This window comes from Cryptomeria japonica, unplaced genomic scaffold (genome assembly GCF_030272615.1).
Source record: "Cryptomeria japonica unplaced genomic scaffold, Sugi_1.0 HiC_scaffold_91, whole genome shotgun sequence".
Classification (NCBI taxonomy): domain Eukaryota; kingdom Viridiplantae; phylum Streptophyta; class Pinopsida; order Cupressales; family Cupressaceae; genus Cryptomeria; species Cryptomeria japonica.
Window position 1 is genome coordinate 335,001 of NW_026728913.1, and position 21,864 is coordinate 356,864.

At 60.0% G+C, this 21,864-nt stretch overlaps 2 non-coding genes across 2 annotated transcripts; both read left to right on the top strand.

The window, feature by feature from the left end:
• Positions 1-13,230: 13,230 nt before the first annotated feature.
• Positions 13,231-13,349, top strand: LOC131864773 (5S ribosomal RNA). The gene has a single exon (XR_009363536.1). It is a non-coding gene; the product is annotated as a 5S ribosomal RNA (ribosomal RNA).
• A 7,817-nt stretch (positions 13,350-21,166) lies between these two features.
• Positions 21,167-21,285, top strand: LOC131864758 (5S ribosomal RNA). Its single transcript, XR_009363521.1, has one exon. It is a non-coding gene; the product is annotated as a 5S ribosomal RNA (ribosomal RNA).
• Positions 21,286-21,864: the final 579 nt, after the last annotated feature.

Genomic DNA, 21,864 nt, shown 5'->3' on the forward strand with positions numbered 1-21,864 from the left:
AAACCACCGCACCGTCGATGCTCGCGACAGTCATGCCGTGAGACTGTGCACCGTGCACGCGACCGAGTAAGGCCACTCAGAGACATCCATTTCCCAGGCATATGCCCCCTACGCACTTTTGGTGGTGCACCCCGCACGAACAATCCCGCCTCGACCAGCCTGAACAATTCCCCTCTCGAAGGAAGGCCTCGGCCTTAATCGTCCACGACAAACAGCTCGACGAGGCATGAAGCACCCACGGGAGCCGGAGCATGACGATGCAGAGTCTCGGTTCACAGGAGCCTGGGAAGAACATCCCGTACGGAACCCTTTACCCGAAAACATCCGAACCGCACATGCTCGCGACAGTCCTGCCGTTAGAGAATGCACCGTGCACGCGACCGAGTAAGGCCACTCAGAGACATCCATTTCCCAGGTATATGCCCCCTACGCACTTTTGGTGGCGCAACTCGCACGAACAGTCCCACCTCGACCCCGTAAACAAGCTTTTTTGCCTCGAAGAGTTCGTCGGAGACGAAGAAGCAACCTTCAGTGCAAACGTAGCACTCTTTTGTGCAACCGCCCAAACAACGCCCCCTCTACCCTCTGTCGAAACACTCGGCATTGCTGCTCCCTAAGGTGAGCTTCTCCTCATAGGCAATTCCGCTCTTATCCGGTCACGTTTGTGTGCCCGAATTTCGCAAGGCAACCTCCATGGGACATGGAAAAGACTCGAGAAGAGAGCTCGCTCACGGGAGAGAGAAGCCAAGGAGACCACGAGAGTGCTGAGAGTGGGACAGCGCTGAATAGGCGGGAGAAGCCTGCGCGTATAAACGGAGATATATATCCAATTGCAACGAAGGAACGTGCCAAAGATCGAGAACAATGGCAGAAATGCTAGTAACGTGCACTTCGGGACCAACGCATCACCGGAAGACAACCGCCAAACATCGAAAGAGTCGCGATGCTCCGCAACCTACGTGCAAAGCGGTCGCACACCGGGTAAGGGAGTGAGAGCCCCAAACATAGCTGGGCGAGGCGCTCACTCCGCTCTTTAATATCTCGTTAATACCGCCAAGGAAATGGCACAAGCACACACACACAAGCATCCTCGGAAGAGGACAGTTCGAGTGACAGGTCAAATCCAAGAGTTCCGAAGACTACCTCCAGGAACAATCGGGAACAAGACCGATTACAAGTCGTCGAGTCTGTTACTGGGCGAACACGAGATGCGCACAGGAAATCGATCAGCCCTCACAATGGCCCAAGGCCAGAGATCGGACTGCTACGATTTACCCCAACAATCATCGTGCCACTCTTCGCAGAGAGGTGATAGACGCCAACGAGCCCGCGCATAGCAATCGAGGTGTAAAAAGGGCGTTGAAGGCAGGAAGCCTGGACGAAAGAGGCTACGAGGTCACCTCGAAGCGGTCTAAGAATCGGGCGCACTTGGGGCGACTACCAGTGCCAACCCCTTATCCCGCGGTGCGTCCGACACACAGAAATTTCCAAGGCGGCCAAGGAGCCTCCCCGCATAGCAATCGGGGTGTGAGGTTACGGATGCAGCATTGATAGCAATCGAGGTGTGAGGCGAAGGATGCAGAAGTGAGAGCCGAGGGATGTAGCAGAGATAGCAATCGGGGTGTGTGATGCAGAAGAGATAGCAATCGAGGTGTGCGGTGGGAAGGGCCCAGCAGCCAGAATGCATGAAGCGACGGATGAAGCAGTGATGACAACCGGGCTGTGAGGAGAGGAGGGATGCAGCCAAGAAAGCAATCAGGGCTCGAGGCAAGGGATGCATCAAGGATAGCAATCATGTTGTGAGGCGAGATTCCAAAGGCTAAACGTGAGAGGCTGCAGGGTCGACTCAGAGAGGTCTATGCATGTGAGAGGCTGAAAGCAAGGTCGACTCGGAGCGGTCTATGCATCGGGCGCGCTTGGGGCGACTACCAGTGCCAACCCCTTATCCCGCGACGCGTCCGACAAAGAGAACGTTCCAAGGCGGCAGAGGAGGTTACCAGCCGAAGGATGCAGTAGCAATAACAGGTATAGTTCCGCGGCGGCCGAGAAGACTCACCGCATAGGAATCGGGATGCGAGGCGAGGGATGCGGCGGGAAGGCCCCGACGGCTAAACGGAAGAGGCTGCAGGGCCGCCTCGGAATGGTCCAAGCATCGGATGCGATTGGGACGACTACCAGTGCCAACCCCTTATCCCGCGATGCGTCCGATACACAGATAGTTCCAAGGCGGCCGAGGAGCCTCACCGCATATCAATCGGGGTGCGAGGCGAGGGATGGGGCGGGAAGGCCCCAACGGCTAGACGGAAGAGGCTTCAGGGCCACCTCGGAATGGTCCAAGCATCGGACGCGCTTGGGGCGACTGCCAGTGCCAACCCCTTATCCCGCGATGCGTCCGATACACAGATGGTTCCAAGGCGGCCGAGGAGCCTCACCGCATAGCAATCGGGGGTGCGAGGCGAGGGATGGGGCGGGAAGGCCCCAACGGCTAGACGGAAGAGGCTTCAGGGCCGCCTAGGAATGGTCCAAGCATCGGACACGCTTGGGGCGACTACCAGTGACAGCCCCCTATCCCGCGATGCGTCCGATACGAAGATGGTTCCAAGGCGGCCGAGGAGCCTCACCGCATAGCAATCGGGGTGCGAGGTGGGGGATGCGGCGAGATGGCCCCAACGGCTAGACGGAAGAGGCCACAGGGCCGCGTCGGAATAGTCCAAGCATCGGACGCGCTTGGGGCGACTACCAGTGACAACCCCTTATCCCGCGATGCGTCCGATACGAAGATAGTTCCAAGGCGGCCGAGGAGCCTCACCGCATAGCAATCGGGGTGCGAGGTGGGGGATGCGGCGAGATGGCCCCAACGGCTAGACGGAAGAGGCTGCAGGGCCGCCTCGGAATAGTCCAAGCATCGGACGCGCTTGGGGCCACTACCAGTGACAACCCCTTATCCCGCGATGCGTCCGATACGAAGATAGTTCCAAGGCGGCCGAAGAGCCTCACCGCATAGCAATCGGGGTGCGAGGTGGGGGATGCGGCGAGATGGCCCCAACGGCTAGACGGAAGAGGCCACAGGGCCGCCTCGGAATAGTCCAAGCATCGGACGCGCTTGGGGCGACTACCAGTGACAACCCCTTATCCCGCGATGCGTCCGATACGAAGATAGTTCCCAGGCGGCCGAGGAGCCTCACCGCATAGCAATCGGGGTGCGAGGCGAGGGATGCGGCGAGATGGCCCCAAAGGCTAGACGGAAGAGGCTGCAGGGCTGCCTCGGAATAGTCCAAGCATCGGACGCGCTTGGGGCGACTACCACTGCCAACCCCTTATCCCGCGATGCGTCCGATACACAGATAGTTCCGAGGCGGCCGAGGAGGTGGGGGATGCAGCGAGATGGCCCCAACGGCTAGACGGAAGAGGCTGCAGGGCCGCCTCGGAATAGTCCAAGCATCGGACGCGCTTGGGGCGACTACCAGTGACAACCCCTTATCCCGCGATGCGTCCGATACACAGATAGTTCCGAGGCGGCCAAGGAGCCTCACCGCATAGCAATCGTGGTGCGAGGTGGGGGATGCGGCGAGATGGCCCCAACGGCTAGACGGAAGAGGCTGCAGGGCCGCCTCGGAATGGTCCAAGCATCGGATGCGCTTGGGGCGACTACCACTGCCAACCCCTTATCCCGCGATGCGTCCGATACACAGATAGTTCCAAGGCGGCCGAGGAGCCTCACAGCATAGCAATCAGGGTGCGAGGCGAGGGATGCGGCGAGAAAGCCCCAACGGCTAGAGGGAAGAGGCTTCAGGTCCGCCTCGGAATGGTCCAAGCATCGGACGCGCTTGGGGCGACTACCAGTGACAACCCCTTATCCCGCGACGCGTCCGATACACAGATAGTTCCAAGGCGGCCGAGGAGCCTCACCGCATAGCAATCGGGGTGCGAGGCGAGGGATGCGGCGAGAAGGACCCAACGGCTACACGGAAGAGGCTTCGGGGCCGCCTCGGAATGGTCCAAGCATCGGACGCGCTTGGGGCGACTACCAGTGACAACCCCTTATCCCGCGACGCGTCCGATACACAGATAGTTCCAAGGCGGCCGAGGAGCCTCACCGCATAGCAATCGGGGTGCGAGGCGAGGGATGCGGCGAGAAGGACCCAACGGCTAGACGGAAGAGGCTTCGGGGCCGCCTCGGAATGGTCCAAGCATCGGACGCGCTTGGGGCGACTACCAGTGACAACCCCTTATCCCGCGACGCGTCCGATACACAGATAGTTCCAAGGCGGCCGAGGAGCCTCACCGCATAGCAATCGGGGTGCGAGGCGAGGGATGCGGCGAGAAGGACCCAACGGCTAGACGGAAGAGGCTTCGGGTCCGCCTCGGAATGGTCCAAGCATCGGACGCGCTTGGGGCGACTACCAGTGACAACCCCTTATCCCGCGACGCGTCCGATACACAGATAGTTCCAAGGCGGCCGAGGAGCCTCACCGCATAGCAATCGGGGTGCGAGGCGAGGGATGCGGCGAGAAGGACCCAACGGCTAGACGGAAGAGGCTTCGGGTCCGCCTCGGAATGGTCCAAGCATCGGACGCGCTTGGGGCGACTACCAGTGACAACCCCTTATCCCGCGACGCGTCCGATACACAGATAGTTCCAAGGCGGCCGAGGAGCCTCACCGCATAGCAATCGGGGTGCGAGGCGAGGGATGCGGCGAGAAGGACCCAACGGCTAGACGGAAGAGGCTTCGGGTCCGCCTCGGAATGGTCCAAGCATCGGACGCGCTTGGGGCGACTACCAGTGACAACCCCTTATCCCGCGACGCGTCCGATACACAGATAGTTCCGAGGCGGCCGAGGAGCCTCACCGCATAGCAATCGGGGTGCGAGGCGAAGGATGCGGCGAGAAGGACCCAACGGCTAGACGGAAGAGGCTTCGGGTCCGCCTCGGAATGGTCCAAGCATCGGACGCGCTTGGGGCGACTACCAGTGACAACCCCTTATCCCGCGACGCGTCCGATACACAGATAGTTCCAAGGCGGCCGAGGAGCCTCACCGCATAGCAATCGGGGTGCGAGGCGAGGGATGCGGCGAGAAGGACCCAACGGCTAGACGGAAGAGGCTTCAGGGCCGCCTCGGAATGGTCCAAGCATCGAACGCGCTTGGGGCGACTACCAGTGACAACCCCTTATCCCGCGACGCGTCCGATACACAGATAGTTCCGAGGCGGCCGAGGAGCCTCACCGCATAGCAATCGGGGTGCGAGGCGAGGGATGCGGCGAGAAGGACCCAACGGCTAGACGGAAGAGGCTTCAGGGCCGCCTCGGAATGGTCCAAGCATCGGACGCGCTTGGGGCGACTACCAGTGACAACCCCTTATCCCGCGACGCGTCCGATACACAGATAGTTCCGAGGCGGCCGAGGAGCCTCACCGCATAGCAATCGGGGTGCGAGGCGAGGGATGCGGCGAGAAGGACCCAACGGCTAGACGGAAGAGGCTTCAGGGCCGCCTCGGAATGGTCCAAGCATCGGACGCGCTTGGGGCGACTACCAATGACAACCCCTTATCCCGCGACGCGTCCGATACACAGATAGTTCCGAGGCGGCCGAGGAGCCTCACCGCATAGCAATCGGGGTGCGAGGCGAGGGATGCGGCGAGAAGGACCCAACGGCTAGACGGAAGAGGCTTCAGGGCCGCCTCGGAATGGTCCAAGCATCGGACGCGCTTGGGGCGACTACCAGTGACAACCCCTTATCCCGCGACGCGTCCGATACACAGATAGTTCCGAGGCGGCCGAGGAGCCTCACCGCATAGCAATCGGGGTGCGAGGCGAGGGATGCGGCGAGAAGGACCCAACGGCTAGACGGAAGAGGCTTCAGGGCCGCCTCGGAATGGTCCAAGCATCGGACGCGCTTGGGGCGACTACCGTTGCCAACCCCTTATCCCGCGATGCGTCTGATACACAGATAGTTCCGAGGCGGCCGAGGAGCCTCACCGCATAGCAATCGGGTTGCGAGGCAGATTATTGGGAAGGGAACCCCCTGGGATGCGGCTCAAGCAGTGCCCAAAGGGACTGGAATGCGGAATCACATCGAGAGACCCAAATGCTATACGAGGGCTCAAATCGAATTATCGATTTGGCCACGACATGGACGCATCGGAACGACTACCTTTGCCGAACCACTCGCAATTGCATCCATACCGAAACCAATAGACATTTCCGTTAGAGCCCTCGCATAGCATTCGGGAATCTCGCATGCCCCTCTAAATCGACCAATGCTGGCGCTCAATGAAAATCCGAGCGCTACCACCGTTCGAGCGCCAGCATTGGTCGAGTTAGAGGGGCACGGGGGAGAATGCTCCAGTCAACACCTCCCCTATATAAGTTATTTGTCCGATTCTCGCACAACCGTAGTCTGCCTCGTCGAATCAAACAACGGTCCCAGATTCCGACTTCCGTTCCGTAGAGACCCAAAAGCTAGATGGAGGCTCGCAAGAAAGAGAGTCGGCGCATAGCAATCGGGTTTCTCGAACGTTTAGGGACCGAGCTCACTTGCGGATAGGGCAAAATCCGCCAAGCAACCCAAAAGCTAGACGGGGGCTCGAATCGAATCGCCTAGGCGGCCACAACAACGACGTGTTGGATCGACTACCAGTGCCAAACCATTCAGCAAGACTAGTCTGTGTCGAGGCCGGATAGAGATTCTCAGAGAGCGCCCGCATAGCATTTAGGAGACCTGCCGCGTCCCTCACACTCGACAAATGGTGGTGCACGTTTATAAATCCGAGCGATCCCAACCCTTTCAAGCACCAACATCGGTCGAGATAGAGGGGCACGGAGGGGGCTGCGTGAGACAACACAGTCCCCTATATAAGTTATTTGTCCGATTCTCACACATCCGAAGAATGGTCATCAAATCGGACAACAGCCCAAACTTCCGACTTCCGTCCCAGAAAGCCCAAGAGCTATCTAAAACGTTCATGGCCGGAACTCGATCGCGGCTATACCAGTCCGCCAAGCAACCCAAAAGCTAGACTGGAGCTCTAGTCGAATCACCTCTGTGGCCATTGCAAGGACGTGTTGGAGCGACTACCATTGCCGAACCATTCCGCAGGTCGAGTCCATACCAAGGCCGCATAGAGATTCACGATGAGCTCCTGCATAGCAATCAGGAGACTTGCCGTGTCCATCACAATCGATAAATCCTGGTGCAAGATTTTTGCATCCGAGCGCTCCAACCAGTCGAGCACCAGCATCAATCGACATAAACGGGCATGGGGGGAGGATGCTCGAGAACACTACCTCCCCTATATAAGTTATTTGTCCGATTCTCAAGCAGCCGAAGTCTGGTCATCGAATCGGGTCAAAGACCACAACTTCCGACTTTACCCACAATGCAAGTCATCGAATCGAACATCGGCCCCCGAGTCGGACTCCATGCGTATGTCAGGTCATCGGACCCAAATTCCGCCTTCCTGCGCATGGCGGGCCATCAATATCAACTCGGTCATCGGACCCAAACTCCGCCTTTTTGCGTATGGCACGCCTTCAAATCGGTCATCGGACCCAAATTCCGCCTTCCTGTGCATGGCGGGCCATCAACATCAACTCGGTCATCGGACCCAAATTCCGCCTTTCTGCGCATGGCACGCCATCAACTCGGTCATCGGACCCAAATTCCGCCTTCCTGCGCATGGCAGGTCATCGGACACAAATTCAGACCTCGCCAATATGCCTACGTATCGAATCGGTCATCGGACCCAACTTCCGACTTCATCCATACTGTAGGGTCTTTGAGGTTGGCGCGGTGCGCTCAACCCAGGGAGTCGACCCATCGAAGCATACACCTCCCCTATATAAGCTATTTGTCCGATTCCCACACCTGTGTAGTTTGCACCTCTGACCAGGACATCGACCCCAACTTCCGAACTCGACTGCAACGACGGCACCAGCGCCTTGGTGCGCACCTTGCGACGCACAGTCCCAACATTCGCCTTCCTGCACATGGCAGGTCATCGGACCCAAATTCCGACCTCGCGAGTATGCCTACATATCGAATCGGTCATCGGACCCAACTTCCGACTTCATCCATACCGTAGGGTCTTTGAGGTTGGCGCGGTGCGCTCAACCCGGGGAGTCGACCCAACGAAGCATACACCTCCCCTATATAAGCTATTTGTCCGATTCCCACACCTGTGTAGTTTGCACCTCCGATCAAGACATCGACCCCAACTTCCGAACTCGCCTCCAACGACCGAACCAGCGCCTTGGTGCGCACCTTGCAACGCACAGTGCCAACATTCGCCTTCCTGCACGTGGCAGGTCATCGGACCCAAATTCCGACCTCGCGAGTATGCCTACATATCGAATCGGTCATCGGACCCAACTTCCGACTTCATCCATACCGTAGGGTCTTTGAGGTTGGCGCGGTGCGCTCAACCCGGGGAGTCGACCCAACGAAGCATACACCTCCCCTATATAAGCTATTTGTCCGATTCCCACACCTGTGTAGCTTGCACCTCCGATCAGGACATCGACCCCAACTTCCGAACTCGACTAAAAAGACCGCACCAGCGCCTTGGTGTGCACCTTGCAACGCACAGTGTCAACATTCGCCTTCCTGCACATGGCAGGTCATCGGACCCAAATTCCGACCTCATGAGCATACCTACTAATCGAATCGGTCATCGGACCCAACTTCCGACTTCATCCATACCGTAGGGTCTTTGAGGTTGGCGCGGTGCGCTCAACCTGGGGAGTCGACCCATCGAAGCATACACCTCCCCTATATAAGCTATTTGTCCGATTCCGACACCTGTGTAGTTTGCACCTCCGCTCAGGACATCGACCCCAACTTCCGAACTCGCCTGCAACGACCGAACCAGCGCCTTGGTGCGCACCAAAAGTGCGCACTTTTGGAGGGCACTTTTCTGCGCTCCAAAGGTGCGCACTTTTGGAGGGCACTTTTTGGAGGGCACTTTTCTGCGCTCCAAAGGTGCGCACTTTTGGAGGGCACTTTTTGGAGGGCACTTTTCTGCGCTCCAAAGGTGCGCACTTTTGGAGGGCACTTTTTGGAGGGCACTTTTCTGCGCTCCAAAGGTGCGCACTTTTGGAGGGCACTTTTTGGAGGGCACTTTTCTGCGCTCCAAAGGTGCGCACTTTTGGAGGGCACTTTTTGGAGGGCACTTTTCTGCGCTCCAAAGGTGCGCACTTTTGGAGGGCACTTTTTGGAGGGCACTTTTCTGCGCTCCAAAGGTGCGCACTTTTGGAGGGCACTTTTTGGAGGGCACTTTTCTGCGCTCCAAAGGTGCGCACTTTTGGAGGGCACTTTTTGGAGGGCACTTTTCTGCGCTCCAAAGGTGCGCACTTTTGGAGGGCACTTTTTGGAGGGCACTTTTCTGCGCTCCAAAGGTGCGCACTTTTGGAGGGCACTTTTTGGAGGGCACTTTTCTGCGCTCCAAAGGTGCGCACTTTTGGAGGGCACTTTTGTGCACTCCAAAGGTGCGCACTTTTGGAGGGCACTTTTCCTGTGCTCCAAAGGTGCACACCTAGGTGAGCACCTTCGACCACACCTTGTAGCACACCAAACTCTGACTTTCGACTTCATCCGCAATGCAGGGTCTTTGAGGTTGGCGCAATGCGCACAACCAGGGGAGTCGACCCATCAAACCCAACACCTCCCCTATATAAGCTATTTGTCTGATTCTCATACATGCGTAGCCTGCAGGAGCAATTAGGACATCGACCCCAACTTTCGGCTTCTAAACGAAAACAAGGTCTTTGAGGTTGGTGTAATGCGAACAACTAGGGGAGTCAACCCATCAAACCCAACACCTCCCCTATATAAGCTATTTGTCTGATTCTCATACATGTGTAGTCTACAGGAGCAATTAGGACATCGACCCCAACTTTTGACTTCTTAACGAAAACAAGGTCTTTGAGGTTGACGTAATGCGCACAACCAGGGGAGTCGACCCATCAAACCCAACACCTCCCCTATATAAGCTATTTGTCCGATTCTCATACATGTGTAGCCTGCAGGAGCCATTAGGACATTGACCCCAACTTTTGACTTCTTAACGAAAACAAGGTCTTTGAGGTTGGCGTAATGCGCACAACCAAGGGAGTTGACCCATCAAACCCAACACCTCCCCTATATAAGCTATTTGTCTGATTCTCATACATGTGTAGCCTGCAACAACGATTAGGACATCCACCCCAACTTCTGAATTCGTCTGCGTTGACCGCACCAAAGGTGCACGCCTTGGTGCTCACCAAAATCCGACTTCCGACTTCTTCTGCTATGCGGGGTCTTTGAGGTTGGCGCAGTGCGCACAACCAGGGGAGTCAACCCACCGAATGCAACACCTCCCCTATATAAGCTATTTGTCTGATTCTCATACATGCGTAGACTGCAGCAATGATTAGGACATCCACCCCAACTTTTGACTTCTTAAACAAGACAGGGTCTTTGAAGTTGGTGCAGTGCACACAACCAGGGGAGTCGACCCATCAAACGCAACACCTCCCCTATATAAAGCTATTTGTCCGATTCTCATACGTGTAGTCTGCAGCAGCGATTAGGACATCGACCCCAACTTCCGAATTCGTTTGCATTGACCGCACCAAAGGTGCACGCCTTGGTGTGCACCCTGGAGTGCACTTTGGTGCTCACCTCGGTGCACACTTTGGTGTGCACCTCGGTGTGCACCAAAGGTGCGCACCTTGGAGCGCACCAAAGGTGTACACTTTGGAGCGCACCACATAGGGTCTTTGAGAGGTTGGCGCAGTGCGCACACCAAGGTGGGTGTTGAGGTGCGTGCCGAGGTGGGTGGGTGCTAGGGTGCGCTCCATGGTGGGTGCCAGGGTGGGTGCGTGCTAGGGTGGATTCCAAAGAGGGTCATAGGGTGGGTGCCAAGGTGGGTTGGTGATATAGTGGGTTCAAAGGTGGGTACTAGGGTGGGTTCCAAGGTGGGTCACAAGTTGGGTGCCAGGATGCGTGGGTGTTAGGTTGGGTGCCAAGGTGGGCTCCTGCGTGGGTGGGTGCTAGGGTGGGTTTCAAGGTGGACGCGAGGGCGGGTGCCAAGGTGGGTAACAAGTTGGGTGTTAGGATGGGTGAGTGCTAGAGTGGGTGCCAAGGTGGGTGGGTGCTAAGGTGGATGCCAAGGTGGTTCACAGGGTGGGTGGGTTCTAGGGTGAGTTCCAAGGTGGGTCACAGGTTCAGTGCTAGGGTGGGTGTCAAGGCGGGTGTCGAGGTGCCTGGGTGCTAGGGTGTGGATGCCAATGTGGGTCATAGGGTGGGTACTAGGGTGGGCTGCAATGTGGGTGCCAAGGTGGGTAACATGCTCGGTGGGTTCTAAATTGGGTGCCAGGGTGGGTGTGCACCCACCTTGCCCGAGGTGGGTGCCAAGGTGCCAGTGTGGGTGGGTGCTAAGGTGGATGCCAAGGTGGGTGAGAAGGTGGGTGATAGGTTGAGTGGTAGGATGGGTGGGTGCCAAGATGGGTCACAGGGTGGGTGCAAGGGTGGGTAGGTGCTAGGGTTGGTGTCAGGGTGGGTGGGTGCTAGGTTGGGTTCCAAGGTGGGTGCGAGGGTGAGTGTCAAGGTGGGTCACAGGTTAGGTGCTAGGATGGGTGAGTGCTAGGGTGCAAAGGTGCCAGGGTGGGTGCTAGGATGGGTCGATGCTAGGGTGAGTGGCAAGGTGGGTCCACAAGTGTCAAGGTGGGTGCCGAGGTGGGTGCCAAGTCGGCGACTGCTATGGTGGATGCCAAGGTGGGTCACGGGGTGGGTGCCAAGTTGCTAGGTTGGGTTCCAAGGTGGGTGCCAACGTGGGTGCTAGGGTGCGTGGGTTAAAGGGTGTGTCACAACGTGGGTGCCAGGATGGGTGCGCACCCACACTGGCCAAGACGGGTGCGGGTGCAAGGTTGGGTTCCAAGCCCGGTCACAGGCTGGGTGCTAGGATGGGTGGGTGCCAAGGTGGGCACCAGGGTGGGTGCACCCACCCTGGCCAAGGTGGGTCACGGGGTGGGTCCTAGGGTGGGTAACGGGGTGGGTACTAAGGTGCGTGCCAAGGTGGGTCATAGGGTGGGTGCCAAGGTGGGCACCAGGGTGGGTGTGCACCAACCCTAGCCAGGGTAGGTCACGGGGTGGTTGTCGGGGTGGGCGTCAAGGAGCCAAGGTGGGTGGCAAGTAGCCAAGTTGCGTGCCAAGGTGGGTGTCGGGGTGGGTGCCAAGGATCCAAGGTGGGTGCCAAGGAACCAAGGTGGGTGTCTGGGTGGGTGCCGAGGTGGGAGCCAGGGTGGGTCCCAAGGTGAGTGCAAAGGTGGGTGCCAGGGTCAAGGTGAGTGCCAATGTGGGTTCCAAGGTGCCAGGGTCAGGGTGAGTGCCAATGTGGGTTCAAAGGTGCTAAGTTGGGTGCGAGGTTGGGTGCGAGGGTGGGTGGGTGCCAAGGTGTGCTAGGTGGAAGCCCGGGTGGGTCGGCATCCCATGGGTGTCGAGTTGGGTGCCTGATGGGTGCTTCTTGTCAAGTTTTAGTCGTCGGGACTCATTTCGAGCCTTAGAGGTCGTTTCTTGTCCGGTTGCCCTGTCTTCGACCTGGGAACCCAATTTTGGTCCTCGGGTCCCATTTTTTTTTGTCTCGCATCCCACTTTTGGCCTGTGGCCTTTTCGGGGTCGATTCTCGTTTTGGGCATCAGAGCATGTTTCTTCTCCTAAAACCCAATATTTGTTTATTAAGTCTCGGAACACATTTTTGTTCTCGTGGACCCATCATGGGTCTTGGAACGCATTTGTGGTCCTTGGGTCCCATTTTGCATCCCGAAACTTGTGTTTTGGTGCTTGATCCCTATTTTGGGTGCCCACCTTGCACCAAGTGCGCACCCGGGGCAAACCGAGCGCCTTGGTGCACCGGGGCAAGATCGAGCGTGCACCCGAGGCGCCCCGAACATGCACCAAGGTGCACTCGGCCCACATGTGAGCGCAGCTCGTTGCGCCCGAGGTGGTGTGTGGGCACCGCGTTGCAGACGGGACACTGCACGCACACGACGCCCCCTCCAGGTGCACGCACGTAGGCCGGGCCGGGTGCACACCCGACGCCCTAGCAAGGTGCGCGCACCCGGGCAGGGCTCACACTTGGCGAACGGGGCGCACTTCGCGAGGGAGGGTGTGCACCTCGACGGGGGTGGGTGGCCGGGGTGGATTCGCACGTGGGTCGCGGTTTGCTAAGTACACACTGCGACAAGCTCATAACGGGTGCGATCATACCAGCATTAGTGCACCGGATCCCATCAGAACTCCGCAGTTAAGCGCGCTTGGGCCGGAGTAGTACTGGGATGGGTGACCTCCCGGGAAGTCCCGGTGTTGCACCCTTTTTTAGTTTTTCGCCGGGCGTCGCAATGCTATTTGAATAAACCTTTTGCCCGTTTGCGTTCTCGTCGGGGCCGGGCCGGGCCGGGGTGCGCTGCCCGCACTACCGCGCGCGCGGGGGCGACACCGAGCGCGCACCCGAGGCACCCCGAGCACACAGGCCACGGTGCAACCCGGGCGTTGTGCGCGCACCCCGGTGCGCCCGAGGTGCTGCGCGCGCACCCAGGTGAAATCGGTGTGCACCTCGGCCAGTGCGCGCTCGGTCGAGTCGCGCACGTTGGCCAAGGTGCACGGTGATGTTTCTTACTCTAAGGTTCCGCACCAGACGCCCGGGACAGGTGAGCGAAGCTGGGCGGGGCCGGGTGCGCGGCCGGGGCAGGTGCACGCAGCTGGAGAGAGCTTTGGAGCACACTTCGGAGCGCACCAATGATGCGCTCCATTCAAAAGTTTCCTGAAAAGGCAAAAAAAGTTGAGATTATAGAATTTCCCACTTGAGAGATTGTAAAAAAAAAAAATTTAAAATGAAGGAAACGCGGGTGCCAAGGTGTGCGCAGCCCAACCAAGGTGTGCGCACCAAGGCGCCCACCCTGGCGAAGGTGCACGCAAGGTGCGCACCCGAGGCAAACCGGACAATTAACCCAACTTTCGACTTCGCGCGCACCTTGGAGCGCACTTCGGAGCGCTCCTTGGTGCGCACCAATCTTGGGCACCTCGGAGTGCACCATGGCGCCCACCAAGGTGCGCACCCGGGGCAAACCGAGCTCCGACTTCGTGCGCACCTTGGAGCGCACGAAAGGTGCGCACCATGGCGCCCACCAAGGTGCGCAGCCCAGCCAAGGCGTGCGCATCAAGGTGCGCACCCTGGCGAAGGTGCGCACCCGGGGCAAACCGAGCTCCGACTTCGTGCGCACCTTGGAGCGCACAAAAGGTGCGCAACCCAGCCAAGGTGTGCGCACCCCGGTCAAACCGAGCTCCGAATCGTGCGCACCAGAGGTGCACGCCATCGTGCGCACCTTGGAGCACACTTCGGAGCCCTCCTTGGTGCGCGCCGATGTTGCGCACCTCGGAGCGCACCCGGGGAAAACAATGCAATTAACCCGACTTTCGACTTCGTGGGCACCTCGGAGCGCTCTCGGGTTCGCACCTCGGAGCACACCGAGGTGCGCACCTTTGATGCGCTGCCTTCACCAATTTCCAGAAAAGGCAAGAAAACATTGAGAAGGTGTGCGCACCGAGGTGCCCACCCTGGCGAAGGTGCACGCGAGGTGCGCACCCGGGGCAAACCGGGCTCCGACTTCGTGCACGCCGCACCTTGGAGCACACTTCGGAGCGCTCCTTGGTGCGCACCAGGGCGCGCAACCCAGCCGAGGTGCCCACCCCGGCGAAGGTGCACGCGAGGTGCGCACCCGGGGCAAACCGGGCTCCGACTTCGTGCACGCCATGGTGCCCACCGCGGCGAAGGTGCACGCGAGGTGCGCACCCGGGGCAAACCGGGCTCCGACTTCGTGCACGCCGCACCTTGGAGCACACTTCGGAGCGCTCCTTGGTGCGCACCATGGTGCCCACCAGGGCGCGCAACCCCGCCGAAGGTGCACGCGAGGTGCGCACCCGGGGCAAACCGGGCTCCGACTTCGTGCACGCCGCACCTTGGAGCACACTTCGGAGCGCTCCTTGGTGCGCACCATGGTGCCCACCAGGGCGCGCAACCCCGCCGAAGGTGCACGCGAGGTGCGCACCCGGGGCAAACCGGGCTCCGACTTCGTGCACGCCATGGTGCGCACCGCGGCGAAGGTGCGCACCCGGGGCAAACCGGGCTCCGACTTCGTGCACGCCGCACCTTGGAGCACACTTCGGAGCGCTCCTTGGTGCGCACCAGGGCGCGCAACCCAGCCGAGGTGCCCACCCCGGCGAAGGTGCACGCGAGGTGCGTACCCGGGGCAAACCGGGCTCCGACTTCGTGCACGCCGCACCTTGGAGCACACTTCGGAGCGCTCCTTGGTGCGCACCATGGTGCCCACCAGGCCGCGCAACCCAGCCAAGGTGTGCGCACCAAGGTGCACGCGAGGTGCGCACCCGGGGCAAACCGGGGTCCGACTTCGTGCACGCCGCACCTTGGAGCACACATCGGGGCGCTCCCGGGTTCGCACCGGCGTTGCGCACCGTGGTGGGCACCTCGGAGCACACCAAGGTGGGCAGCGAGGTGCGCACCTTTGATGCGATGCCTTCACTAATTTCCATAAAAGGCAAAAAAAAAACGAGATTTTAAAATTTCCGTTTTGAAAGATAGTGAGAAAAAGGGAATGCTGGTGCCATCTTGAGCCCGCCCTGGTGCGCAGCCCAGCCAAGGTGTGCGCACCAAGGTGCCCACCCTGGCGAAGGTGCGCGCCCGGGCAATTAATCCAACTTCCAACTTCGCGCGCGCCAGGGTGGGAGCGCACCCAACAACCGGGCCTGGGAAGAGCCAATGCGAGAAACCCCACCAAACGCTCTGACAAAAAAAGAGGGGGCGCTCCAGTAACCCCGCTTCGGAGCGCACCCTGGGCAAACCCAGCCAAGGTGCCCACCCCGGCCAAGGTGCAGGCGAGGTGCGCACCCGGGGCAAACCGGGCTCCGACAACGTGCACGCCGCACCTTGGAGCACACTTCGTAGCGCTCCCGGGTGCGCACCTCAGAGCACACCAAGGTGGGCAGCGAGGTGCGCACCTTTGATGCGCTGCCTTCACTAATTTCCAGAAAAGGCAAAAAAAAAAGGAGATTTTAAAATTTCCGTTTTGAAAGATAGTGAAAAAAACGGAACGCGCGTGCCATCTTGAGCCCGCCCTGGTGCGCAGCCCAGGTAAGGTGCCCACCCTGGCAAAGGTGCGCACCCGGGCAATTAACCCTACTTCCGACTTCGTGCGCGCCAGGGTGGCAACCGGGCCTCGGAAGAGCCAATGCGAGAAACCCCACCAAACGCTCCGACAAAAAAAGAGGCGGCGCTCCAATAACCCCGCTTCGGAGCGCAGCCGGGGCAAACCCAGCCAAGGTGCCCACCCCGACGAAGGTGCACGCGAGGTGCGCACCCGGGGCAAACCGGGCTCCGACAACGTGCACGCAGCACCTTGGAGCACACTTCGAAGCACTCCCGGGTGCCCACCGGCGTTGCGCACCGTGGTGGGCAGCGAGGTGCGCACCTTTGATGCGCTGCCTTCACTAATTTCCAGAAAAAGGCAAAAAAAAATGAGATTTTAAAATTTCCGTTTTGAAAGATAGTGAAAAAAAAGGAACGCGGGTGCCATCTTGAGCCCGCCCTGGTGCGCAGCCCAGGCAAGGCATGCGCACCAAGGTGCCCACCCGAGGTGCACACCCGGGGCAAACCGGGCTCCGACTTCGTGCAGGCCGCACCTTGGAGCACACTTCGGAGCGCTCCTTGGTGCGCACCATGGTGCCCACCAGGGCGCGCAACCCAGCCAAGGTCTGCACACCAAGGTGCCCACCCCGGCGAAGGTGCACGCGAGGTGCGCACCCGGGGCAAACCGGGCTCCGACTTCGTGCACGCCATGGTGCCCACCGCGGCGAAGGTGCACGCGAGGTGCGCACCCGGGGCAAACCGGGCTCCGACTTCGTGCACGCCGCACCTTGGAGCACACTTCGGAGCGCTCCTTGGTGCGCACCATGGTGCCCACCAGGCCGCGCAACCCAGCCAAGGTGTGCGCACCAAGGTGCACGCGAGGTGCGCACCCGGGGCAAACCGGGGTCCGACTTCGTGCACGCCGCACCTTGGAGCACACATCGGAGCGCTCCCAGGTTCGCACCAGCGTTGCGCACCTTTGATGCGCTGCCTTCACTAATTTCAAGAAAAGGCAAAAAAAAACGAGATTTTAAAATTTCCGTTCTGAAAGATAGTGAAAAAAACGGAACGCGGGTGCCATCTTGAGCCCTTCCTGGTGCGCAGCCCAGGCAAGTTGTGCGCACCAAGGTGCCCACCCTGGCGGAGGTGCGCGCCCGGGGCAATCCGGGCTCCGACTTCGTGCACTGCATGGTGCCCACCAAGGCGCGCAACCCAGCCAAGGTGCCCACCGCAGCGAAGGTGCACGCGAGGTGCGCACCCGAGGTGCACACCCGGGGCAAACCGGGCTCCGACTTCGTGCACGCCGCACCTTGGAGCACACTTCAGAGCGCTCCTTGGTGCGCACCAGGGCGCGCAACCCAGCCGAGGTGCCCACCCCGGCGAAGGTGCACGCGAGGTGCGCACCCGGGGCAAACCGGGCTCCGACTTCGTGCACGCCATGGTGCCCACCGCGGCGAAGGTGCGCACCCGGGGCAAACCGGGCTCCGACTTCGTGCACGCCGCACCTTGGAGCACACTTCGGAGCGCTCCTTGGTGCGCACCATGGTGCCCACCAGGCCGCGCAACCCAGCCAAGGTGTGCGCACCAAGGTGCACGCGAGGTGCGCACCCGGGGCAAACCGGGGTCCGACTTCGTGCACGCCGCACCTTGGAGCACACATCGGGGCGCTCCCGGGTTCGCACCGGCGTTGCGCACCGTGGTGGGCACCTCGGAGCACACCAAGGTGGGCAGCGAGGTGCGCACCTTTGATGCGATGCCTTCACTAATTTCCATAAAAGGCAAAAAAAAAACGAGATTTTAAAATTTCCGTTTTGAAAGATAGTGAGAAAAAGGGAATGCTGGTGCCATCTTGAGCCCGCCCTGGTGCGCAGCCCAGCCAAGGTTTGCGCACCAAGGTGCCCACCCTGGCGAAGGTGCGCGCCCGGGCAATTAACCCAACTTCCAACTTCGCGCGCGCCAGGGTGGGAGCGCACCCAACAACCGGGCCTGGGAAGAGCCAATGCGAGAAACCCCACCAAACTCTCTAACAAAAAAAGAGGGGGCGCTCCAGTAACCCCGCTTCGGAGCGCACCCTGGGCAAACCCAGCCAAGGTGCCCACCCCGGCCAAGGTGCAGGCGAGGTGCGCACCCGGGGCAAACCGGGCTCCGACAACGTGCACGCCGCACCTTGGAGCACACTTCGTAGCGCTCCCGGGTGCGCACCTCAGAGCACACCAAGGTGGGCAGCGAGGTGCGCACCTTTGATGCGCTGCCTTCACTAATTTCCAGAAAAGGCAAAAAAAAAAGGAGATTTTAAAATTTCCGTTTTGAAAGATAGTGAAAAAAACGGAACGCGCGTGCCATCTTGAGCCCGCCCTGGTGCGCAGCCCAGGTAAGGTGCCACCCTGGCAAAGGTGCGCACCCGGGCAATTAACCCTACTTCCGACTTCGTGCGCGCCAGGGTGGCAACCGGGCCTCGGAAGAGCCAATGCGAGAAACCCCACCAAACGCTCCGACAAAAAAAGAGGCGGCGCTCCAATAACCCCGCTTCGGAGCGCAGCCGGGGCAAACCAAGCCAAGGTGCCCACCCCGACGAAGGTGCACGCGAGGTGCGCACCCGGGGCAAACCGGGCTCCGACAACGTGCACGCAGCACCTTGGAGCACACTTCGAAGCACTCCCGGGTGCCCACCGGCGTTGCGCACCGTGGTGGGCAGCGAGGTGCGCACCTTTGATGCGCTGCCTTCACTAATTTCCAGAAAAAGGCAAAAAAAAATGAGATTTTAAAATTTCCGTTTTGAAAGATAGTGAAAAAAAAGGAACGCGGGTGCCATCTTGAGCCCGCCCTGGTGCGCAGCCCAGGCAAGGCATGCGCACCAAGGTGCCCACCCGAGGTGCACACCCGGGGCAAACCGGGCTCCGACTTCGTGCAGGCCGCACCTTGGAGCACACTTCGGAGCGCTCCTTGGTGCGCACCATGGTGCCCACCAGGGCGCACCCGAGGCAAACCGGGCTCCGACTTCGTGCACGCCGCACCTTGGAGCACACATCGGAGCGCTCCCAGGTTCGCACCAGCGTTGCGCACCTTTGATGCGCTGCCTTCACTAATTTCCAGAAAAGGCAAAAAAAAACGATATTTTAAAATTTCCGTTCTGAAAGATAGTGAAAAAAACGGAACGCGGGTGCCATCTTGAGCCCTTCCTGATGCGCAGCCCAGGCAAGTTGTGCGCACCAAGGTGCCCACCCTGGCGGAGGTGCGCGCCCGGGGCAAACCGGGCTCCGACTTCGTGCACTGCATGGTGCCCACCAAGGCGCGCAACCCAGCCAAGGTGCCCACCGCAGCGAAGGTGCACGCGAGGTGCGCACCCGAGGTGCACACCCGGGGCAAACCGAGCTCCGACTTCGTGCACGCCGCACCTTGGAGCACACTTCAGAGCGCTCCTTGGTACGCACCAGGGCGCGCAACCCAGCCAAGGTGCTCACCCCGGCGAAGGTGCACGCGAGGTGCGCACCCGGGGCAAACCGGGCTCGGACTTCGTGCACGCCGCACCTTGGAGCACACATCGGAGCGCTCCCGGGTTCGCACCAGCATTGCGCACCTTTGATGCGCTGCCTTCACTAATTTCCAGAAAAGGCAAAAAAAAGAAAAAAATGAGATTTTAAAATTTCCGTTTTGAAAGATAGTGAAAAAAACGGAACGCGGGTGCCATCTTGAGCCCGCCCTGGTGTGCAGCCCAGGCAAGTTGTGCGCACCAAGGCACCCACCCTGGCCAAGGTGGGTCACGGGGTGGGTCCTAGGGTGGGTAACGGGGTGGGTACTAAGGTGCGTGCCAAGGTGGGTCATAGGGTGGGTGCCAAGGTGGGCACCAGGGTGGGTGTGCACCAACCCTAGCCAGGGTAGGTCACGGGGTGGTTGTCGGGGTGGGCGTCAAGGAGCCAAGGTGGGTGGCAAGTAGCCAAGTTGCGTGCCAAGGTGGGTGTCGGGGTGGGTGCCAAGGATCCAAGGTGGGTGCCAAGGAACCAAGGTGGGTGTCTGGGTGGGTGCCGAGGTGGGAGCCAGGGTGGGTCCCAAGGTGAGTGCAAAGGTGGGTGCCAGGGTCAAGGTGAGTGCCAATGTGGGTTCCAAGGTGCCAGGGTCAGGGTGAGTGCCAATGTGGGTTCAAAGGTGCTAAGTTGGGTGCGAGGTTGGGTGCGAGGGTGGGTGGGTGCCAAGGTGTGCTAGGTGGAAGCCCGGGTGGGTCGGCATCCCATGGGTGTCGAGTTGGGTGCCTGATGGGTGCTTCTTGTCAAGTTTTAGTCGTCGGGACTCATTTCGAGCCTTAGAGGTCGTTTCTTGTCCGGTTGCCCTGTCTTCGACCTGGGAACCCAATTTTGGTCCTCGGGTCCCATTTTTTTTTGTCTCGCATCCCACTTTTGGCCTGTGGCCTTTTCGGGGTCGATTCTCGTTTTGGGCATCAGAGCATGTTTCTTCTCCTAAAACCCAATATTTGTTTATTAAGTCTCGGAACACATTTTTGTTCTCGTGGACCCATCATGGGTCTTGGAACGCATTTGTGGTCCTTGGGTCCCATTTTGCATCCCGAAACTTGTGTTTTGGTGCTTGATCCCTATTTTGGGTGCCCACCTTGCACCAAGTGCGCACCCGGGGCAAACCGAGCGCCTTGGTGCACCGGGGCAAGATCGAGCGTGCACCCGAGGCGCCCCGAACATGCACCAAGGTGCACTCGGCCCACATGTGAGCGCAGGTCGTTGCGCCCGAGGTGGTGTGTGGGCACCGCGTTGCAGACGGGACACTGCACGCACACGACGCCCCCTACAGGTGCACGCACGTAGGCCGGGCCGGGTGCACACCCGACGCCCTAGCAAGGTGCGCGCACCCGGGCAGGGCTCACACTTGGCGAACGGGGCGCACTTCGCGAGGGAGGGTGTGCACCTCGACGGGGGTGGGTGGCCGGGGTGGATTCGCACGTGGGTCGCGGTTTGCTAAGTACACACTGCGACAAGCTCATAACGGGTGCGATCATACCAGCGTTAGTGCACCGGATCCCATCAGAACTCCGCAGTTAAGCGCGCTTGGGCCGGAGTAGTACTGGGATGGGTGACCTCCCGGGAAGTCCCGGTGTTGCACCCTTTTTTAGTTTTTCGCCGGGCATCGCAATGCTATTTGAATAAACCTTTTGCCCGTTTGCGTTCTCGTCGGGGCCGGGCCGGGCCGGGGTGCGCTGCCCGCACTACCGCGCGCGCGGGGGCGACACCGAGCGCGCACCCGAGGCGCCCCGAGCACACAGGCCACGGTGCAACCCGGGCGTTGTGCGCGCACCCCGGTGCGCCCGAGGTGCTGCGCGCGCACCCAGGTGAAATCGGTGTGCACCTCGGCCAGTGCGCGCTCGGTCGAGTCGCGCACGTTGGCCAAGGTGCACGGTGATGTTTCTTACTCTAAGGTTCCGCACCAGACGCCCGGGACAGGTGAGCGAAGCTGGGCGGGGCCGGGTGCGCGGCCGGGGCAGGTGCACGCAGCTGGAGAGAGCTTTGGAGCACACTTCGGAGCGCACCAATGATGCGCTCCATTCAAAAGTTTCCTGAAAAGGCAAAAAAAGTTGAGATTATAGAATTTCCCACTTGAGAGATTGTAAAAAAAAAAAATTTAAAATGAAGGAAACGCGGGTGCCAAGGTGTGCGCAGCCCAGCCAAGGTGTGCGCACCAAGGCGC